Source organism: Castor canadensis, chromosome 16, assembly GCF_047511655.1.
Source record: "Castor canadensis chromosome 16, mCasCan1.hap1v2, whole genome shotgun sequence".
Classification (NCBI taxonomy): domain Eukaryota; kingdom Metazoa; phylum Chordata; class Mammalia; order Rodentia; family Castoridae; genus Castor; species Castor canadensis.
This window is the reverse complement of record NC_133401.1, coordinates 10,816,797-10,825,322: the sequence shown is the minus strand read 5'-3', so window position 1 is coordinate 10,825,322 and position 8,526 is coordinate 10,816,797. Positions and strand designations below refer to the sequence as shown.

The window sequence follows — 8,526 nt, the reverse complement described above, 5'->3', positions numbered from 1 at the left end:
ATTAAAATATGCCAGAAATAGTGAACTTGCTGGCACCTTTACTTCTAGGGAGCAAAAACAGGGAGAACCTACCTAAAAAGGTGAAAGAAAAAAAGGAGCAACTTTGACTGTTGCTGGTTAAAAAAAACTGTTCCAAAAGGTTGGTGCACCCTCCAGAACCTGAGCATCCTCCCTCAATAGGTCTCTGCTTCCCAGGAAACAATGGGGCACCAAGAACAACGGGATGACAGCCCTGCTCTAGTCACCACCACCCCTTTCCCCGGAAAGCTGACTAGTGTACACACAGCAGAAGCTTGGGGCTGTTTTTCACCCCAGTTATGTCACTGTAATGCATTGTCACCCCTTGTCTGTATCTGCTGCTGTAGTTCTCACCCCATTCTTCACCATAGGCTTGGCAGAAACTGCCCCCGCTGATTGATCTCATAGTGAAAGGTTTTTATAGCTCTCTTCTATCTCTTTTGGGCAGGATGCATAATTACTATTTATTACTACTGATCTGGTTTAACAAAGGACAAAATATGCAGCCCTCCTTCACAAGGGGAAAGCTGCCCCTAACTACACCAGTGGTACCTGTAAGCTTGTAAATTTCACTGTGCATAAGCCATCTAGTTAAACACAGGCAAAAGTAATTGATAGAAAAATAGATAAAAAGGGTCTTCACCCTGAGAGTCTGATACACCTCAAATTAGAAACTGTTACCCAAGACAGTTCCTCATACCAAGTTTTTCACTCCTTTTATGAGGAAATGCGGAAGGAATTTTCCATCTCTGCCAAAGCTAAAAACTTGCTCCTCTCACTGGCTGAGTCTATATATGCTCAATCACATCCTCAGGCTGCAGGCCATTGTTGAAATTATAACTAATTAAACTGCAAGCGCCATCAATTTTCTGACAAAACAAAGCAGTAAGATGAGCAATACCATCTATCAGAACTGCTTGGATTTAGACTATTTCCTTCTGAAAAAGAAATTTGTAAGAAAATATAACCCAAACAACTGCTGCTTACAAATTAATGATTTTAAAAGGTTGTAAAAGAGATCACAGACAGAATGAAAAAGCTTGTCCATGTCCCTGTCCAGGCCTGGAGAGAATGGGATCCCATGACCTGTCTGGAGGATGGTTTTCTGCTTTAGGGGGATTCAAAACCCTGATAGGGGCACTGGGCCTTATCCCAGGGGCATGCTTAATATTGGCCAGCCTGGTTCCCCTGGAGCTGTGGCTTATCAAGACTATTATAAATGCTGTTACAGAAATAAAAACAGCCACACATGTAATAATACTATAAAAATACAAACCCCAAATAAAGATGATGCTCTTTGACCATAAGTGGGTCAAATGTAGCAGGGAGGAGGATCAGAAGAAAACAGTCTAGGCCTGAGTCCTGAGAAAGAAGCAGGGAGGTAGGGACAGCATAGCAGAGAGATAAAACCTGAGAAATCTGAACATGAGGAAGGTCATGTAGCACTAGGGACAGGAAAGTCACATAACATTGGGATAAAGTAGCCACTAAAATTATATATAACCATCTATGGACTAGACCTTGCTTTTTGCTTCTGTAACCTGCTTGCAAGGGTACATAAGGTGAAACCCCTTTGTTCTCAGGGCTCAGCGTTTGGACATGAGTCTGCTGAGTCTGTGCTGGCACAATAAAATGTTGCTTCTTGCTAATGGCCTCAAGAGTCCCGTATCTCAGCCAGCAAACTCCCGCAACACAGGTGCATGCTACACATATCAGCATATATTTAAAAAGTGGTGGCCAACACTGTAATCCCAGCACTTAGAAGGCTGAGGGAAAAAAAGGATTATTAATTCAAGGCCAACCTGGGCTACCTAATGAGACTCTGGCTCCCAAAACTGAGGCCTGCAGATGTAGACAGCATGCACAAATGCTTGCATAGCACGTTCAAAGCCCTGGTGTCAAGCCTTGGTCCTACTAAAAAATTAAAATTAATTCTCAGTTTGGCAGTGTAACACTAGCTACTTGAGAAGAAGAGAGCAGATCATCTAGGATCAAGACCAGCCCAGGCAAAAAAACCAAGATTCTATATCAAAAATACCCCACACTAAGAAAAAGGACTGAAAGTTGGGTAAAGAGGTACAGTGCCTGCCTAGCAAGCACGAGGCACTGAGTTTCAATTCCAGTACTGCAAAAAAATTAATTCTTAATTAATTAATGGAAGTTCTTAATTTCCCACTCTTAGGAATGTACTTTAGGAGAAAGAATTCCATGAATCGTGTGTAGTGAAAATCAGTGTGAGTTAGCAATTTATAGCAAACTAAAGTCAAAAGAAGAAATTATAACACATTTAACCAGAGATCTAATTGGCTCTATTTGCAATTTGTGGATGGGGCAGCCTCCATGCTACAAGGTAAGATAAGTGCTCCTACCTGGCCATGGCTACAGAAGCTACAAGGGGCAACAAGGAAACAGACCAATGGGGAGAGTTAGAGCTGATTATGAGGCAGTTGGCATGAGTGACTCCATTTTTGTTTGGTCTGTTCTACTGGGGTCTAGAGCAGGAACTAGATCCAAAACCGTATTCTCACATGTTAAGTCTAATAGTAATAGCAAATGGTCTACTAAGAGTTTCTTTCCTGCGAGCCTCCCTCTGTGCAATTCTGAAGACAAATACAACACAGGATTGAGCCTGGAAACTTAAAAGTGATGCCGTGGTCTGAAAAGATTTTTCATACAGTAGTGGCCTGGAATAACACAGAGGGTGATCAGAAGTAAATGAGTTCTTTCCAAAAGAAGAATCATAGAACAGATTCCTGAGAAACACACCCTGAGATAGAGATTATCATAGAAGGATTCCTGAGAAGCACAACTTGAGATATTGATAGTGTGGAATTGATTTACTGAAGGAAGCTGCCAGGAGAAGGACATGAGGAGACAGCAAGGGGGAAGAAGGGGAGAGCTGAATTTGAAGCATGATGACCTTTAGTCTGACCACAGAGAGAACCACAGAGACTGGAAGGACACACGGAGCTGGTCCTTTCTTGTGGAAAGATGGCCCTTTGTGCCCCACATTAGTAAGTCATTGGTCCATCCTGCTGAATAGGTTAAGGGACGTGGGGGACAGCATGGCCTCCCTGGTGGAATGACCTGTCCTTGACCTATACACTTCTCATGAGCACATCATATAGCAAAACAAAAACAAAACTACAACAAGAAAACAGTGCTGACAATTTTAAATGGTTGAGGTAAAACTTTAAAAAGTAACTAACAGAAGGTGAATGAAGGAGATTACGGTGAGAAAATATGGTGGGAGGACATATCTGAAATAGAACAAAGAAACCTCTTACAATTGATTTAAGTGCAGTGAGTAGAGGCAGATGGGTGAGATGGTGAGTTAAACAATGTACAATGTACAATAGGAGCCTATTTGGAATTGTCACAATGAATCCCCTTTGTACAAAAAATATATCCTCATAAAAGTAAAACAAATACTGCTAATAATTTGTACTAATTTTGAAAAACACTGATATGGATGGACCATATAAAAGTAAGCACCGATTAAATTTTAAGACTTTTTAAAAAAGAAAATAACAACAAAAAACCCACAGACCAGTTGCATGAAGATAGTCCATAAGTCCTGGCCACATTTCATGGCCATTAACTATGTTTTGAAATCTATCGTGATGAGTAGCTGCTTTTCTCTTTTAGTGTAAAGACTCAGTACTGTTCTGGTGAAGGCGCTGACCTCACCTTGGATTCCAGGAACAGCAAAGCTGGCTGGTGGATCGCCCCATGTGGACACTGCTGCCTTACCTAGAAGACTGTGTCCATGGTGACCACTGGAGCTGCCCTGTGAGCAGGAACAGTCATCTCACGGTGGATTTTAGACCCACTCACTCCTCCCTGCTTCCCTGTTTCTCATGCACCTCCTTCTTCATCAGTAACTATTCTGTGCATCACAGTCTGAGTCAGCACAGGAAGCAGGATTAGGACAGTCTGATTCTGACACCCCATTCTTTCTCACCCTGCTGGGAGGGGCTTGGAAATAGGTGAGAAGCAAGAGGGCGGGGCTACCAGGGATCCTTTATATGGTGCAGCTCCTGGAGACCCAGAAGAATAGACCCAGTGTCAAAGAGCCACAAGAGAGACACAGCAATGGCAGAAAAACAGGAGAGTTGAAAAGGGACTGCACTGACCTTGGGCCACGACTGAACAATAGTGCATATCTAATTGAGCAGGAGTGTGCCACTGAGGTGCCAGTGAACTACACTGTGTGCTGGAGGAGGTGGAGAGAAAAAAGGAGGAGAGGGAAAGGAAGGAGGAGAGAGAACAGAGGGAGAGGGAGAGGGAGAAAGAACATGGCCGGATATTGAACAGGGAGTGTAAATGTCACCATATCTTCATGTGAATGTTCTTCCCTTCCACAGCAATGACACTGTTTAATATCTGTAGATCTGTCCATGTGTCACTGGCAGAATGTTGGGAGACTTAAGGACTGGGCTTACATGAGGACCCATCTCTAAGCACTGACAAGAGCAGAATGAATGTGGCCTTAATGTCTCCTCTGGAGAATGGTTGGGGATGATGAGCTCACACAGTGTGCTGGAGCTTTAGTCTGGGTCTGTGCATAATGGGCTCGGGCCACATGTACCCTGCCTCATGTCTCCTAGCAGTGACCATGCAGAAAGGGCTCTCCCCTTCTGATAGCTAACCCCACATAGACACCTAAGATTAGGATTAAGGTCTTATATCTATTACCTTCTCTGTCCTCTATGAAGTTGGAATTTCTAGTGATCATTCTGTAAACTGAGTCAGGCAGTGGTCAGGTAATATATCTCTAATCCCACTGCAAGTGGGGGTCAGAATCAGGATTTGAATCCAGTTAGCCTGACTCTTCTACAGCCCTTCTGTCTTGTCAAGTACACAGGGACCTGGCTTTGGACCGGGCAAGTAGAACATGGTCCTCAGAGCCTGTCCTTCAATCTCTAAGTTGCCACACCACTGGAAACTGTCATAGGAAGTGACCTGTTGACTAGCTGGCCCCCTTAACCACCCTTCATCCCCACAGCAAGTGCCATACACACAGAAAGTGGCCGTGTCCATTGGTTCTGCAGTGATAATCAGAGGGACACCCTCCATTCCTTTTGTGTGAGCTCTTTCTATACATGGGTGGGGTATAGTGTGCTTTGGGGCAGCCTCTGTCTCAGTGACATTGGAGTGTTTCATCTGCAAAATGGTGCCTGTCAGACACCACCAGGCACTAAACATGGTCTGTTGGGAGATCTGAAAGACAGGGAGAAGAGGTCACTCCATGGGTTGGGGCAGTGGTCTCTATCAAGGGGCATGGACTTTTCAGGGGATGGATCACCTGTCAATCAATGACTGATGCTCAGTTTTAGTCTTGGGCTAAGTAAGGGACAGAACATCTCACTGCCCTGCCTCATTGGACAAAGACTATAGTATCACCCAGGAAGGCCTTCCTTGCACTGTGAAGAGTAACTTAGGAGGGATTTGTTTTTGTATCTAATGTGTGTGTGGCCACAACAAAGGGTCCTGCCAACACATCATGTTATTTGCCCTGCAGAAATGACCCCTAATTGCAAGTGGATTTCCATATCAGCCACGATGAGAAGTCTGACATCGCCTTCCATTTCCAAGTCTACTTTGGGTGTTCTGTGGTCATGAACACTCATCAGAATGGAGGATGGGGCAGTGAGGTGAAATCTTCCACAATGCCCTTTGAGGATGGCAAGCCATTTGACCTGGCATCATGTAGCTTCACAATGAGCATCAGGTGAGTGACACTGGGAATGGCCCCTAATCAGCATCTATGGGATTCCAAAGGAGGACACTGCTCACCTGGCCTGGCAACAAAGCCCTGTGGAGTCCATCTTCCAAAAGTACTGTCTTTTAGTTCCAGAGCACCTTTTGCTCATCACCATCCTCACTTCTTTCCCCAAATCTGAACAGGGTCAAGGTCAAGGTCAGCTCACAGGCAACTTGGCCTAAGGTCAAAAATTTCTTCCATCTTCACCCACAGCTCTTCTTTCTTCTTATGCTGTCAAATGAATATCCGAGTATCTGAATAATTAAAAATGCATTTGAAAAATTATCTTAATCAGCCCAGACTTAAGCCTTCCTTTCACCTCTGAACGTCAATCCCCTTCCCAATAACAACTAATTTTGGCTGATTTACCTTCTTCTAGAAATAACCTGTACTTATGCAACTGCTGTGTGTATAAATACATATAAAAATAAATAACATAAATATTTATATGTTTTCATTTTTAAAATAAATGATAGTATAAATTTCTCTTCACATTACACCTTGGGAGCTAGAGATTTTTGTTGTCAAAGAACAAATCTTGCCAGGTACTGGTGGATCACATCTGTAATCATAGCCAATCAGGAGGATCACAGTTAGAAGCCAGCCCCAGACAAATACTTCATAAAACCTATCTTACAAAACCATCCAACATACAAGGGGGAGCTGGTGGAGTAGCTCAAGTGGTAGAGTGTGTGCCTAGGATGCCTGAGGCCCTGAGTTCAAACCTCAGTGCCACCCAAAAAATGAATAAATAAATAAATCTTAGGGATGAAAGAAAGGTTGAATAGTGATTTCAAGAGCCTAGGAAAAGTATAAGGGGGCTGGACAGAAAGAAATGGCTAATGCATAAAGGAGTGCAAGTAGAAGAGGAATGACTTCTATTGTTACGGCATGGTTTGAAGACTGTGGCTGGCAACCATGGATTGTACATTACAAAGCAGGAATGAGAATTTGAATGTGTCCAACACAAAGGAATGAAAATGTTGGAGGTGATGAATGTACCAATTAACCTACCTGCTCATTACACATTCTGTATATGTATTGTAATGTCACCCTTTAGCCAGTAAACATGTCTAGGCACTACTTGTCATTTAAAATAAATACATAGGGTTCAGTATGGTGGCTTATTTCTGTAACCCAGCACTGTGGAGGTTGAAGCAGAATTGAGATTTGGAGGTCAGGCTGGGCTACAGCCTATAGATACACCCAGTCTCAAAATAAATAAATAAACAAAAATTTAAAATATAAGTAATTTTATAAAAGCTATATCTTAGAAAAATTATTGTGACCCATTTTCCCTTGTATAGGTCATAATAAACAGGCAATACTATGACAGCTTTGCCCATCGAATCCAGCCAAGCTCTGTGCAGATGGTTCAGGTGTGGAGAGACATCCGCCTGACCTCCGTGGATGTCGTCTAGATAAAGTGACCACTCTCCCCTCTGTGAGGACACCCTCGCTCTAGACGACCATGGGATTCCCAGAGCCTCTAACCAAAGGGTTCCTCCTCACCCCTGCTACACATGTTCATTACAATTAAACCTCTACCAAACTTCACAAGATTTTGTTTTTGCTTTTGAGGGGAATAAAGTAAGTGCCATCACCAAGATGCCTGTGGGAGTTCCATGGGGGTGATTAAGTAATCAAAGAGGAAAAATCTTTCTGTGACACAAGGAGTGAGTGACAAGCTCACTGAACTGCCTGAACATAGCAAGGACATCCTTATATAGGACTTATCACATGCCAGATGCTCTCAGCCAAAATCCTTACCCAGTTTCAGATGACTGAACTGAAATATTAGACAACTATCCACAGCCACAGAGCTCTAGTTGAAGTTTGGGGAAAGTCATGAAATTCATCAGTACACTCATCTGGAGGATGTTCATGTGTGTCACCAAGAGACCTGGCTGGAGTAGTTGAAGAAAGGAGATGAATAGTTAGCGTTTGTAATTGTTGAAAGGCGTAGTGGTTCATGCCTGCAATCCCAGCACTAAGGAGGCTGAGAAAGCAGAATCATGAGTTTCAGGTCACCTTGGGATACATAGAAAGATCCTGTCTCCAAAAAACAAGATAAAAGAGAAGGGGAAAGAAGAGGAACACAAAGAGGAAGAAGATAAAACAAAGAAAAAGGTAGAGGAGGAGTGGGAGGAGGAGAGCTAGGAGAAGGAGGAGGAGAAGAAGAAGCAGCAGCCATAGAGAAAGACAGGAGTTCAATCAATGACCACAAAGAATTGTGACTCGCTTTTTTCTCTTTCAAAAAGAATTGCAAGATGTTATCAATTGTTGGGTGACAGAGTGGCTCAAGTGGTAGAGCGCCTGACTAGCACGTGAGGCCTCTGATGGGCTCACAGGCCCTGGCAGACACCTGTGACTCAAATCCTGTCCAGTGGGTGGACATTTCCAAAGACCATCATGGGTTGAGTCCAGTCTACTCAAAACAGAACTCAGGGATTTATCTTTCCTGTAAAGCAAAATAAATCAACCCGCCTTTCTTTGTTGCTGTGCTTTCCGTGTTTTGCTTGAGATTCCCCACACTGAAATGCCAGTAGAAAAAGACACAGCAGAGTGACATCATCAGCTGGATGTCGTAAGCAGGGCAGGTGGGGAGGACGCCCCACCTCTCCTCTTGCACATAGGTCTGAATCTACGTGGTAATCGGTTGTCTCCGGGAGAAGATGAGTATGCATTGAGGGGCTCCTGTGCCTGCACAGATGAGGAAACAACCCCACAGCACAGGGTGG

General features: G+C 43.6%; 1 pseudogene; it reads left to right on the top strand.

Annotated features, from left to right (window-relative positions):
• Positions 1-3,750: 3,750 nt before the first annotated feature.
• LOC109678710 (galectin-10-like) lies at positions 3,751-7,246 on the top strand (annotated as a pseudogene).
• Positions 7,247-8,526: the final 1,280 nt, after the last annotated feature.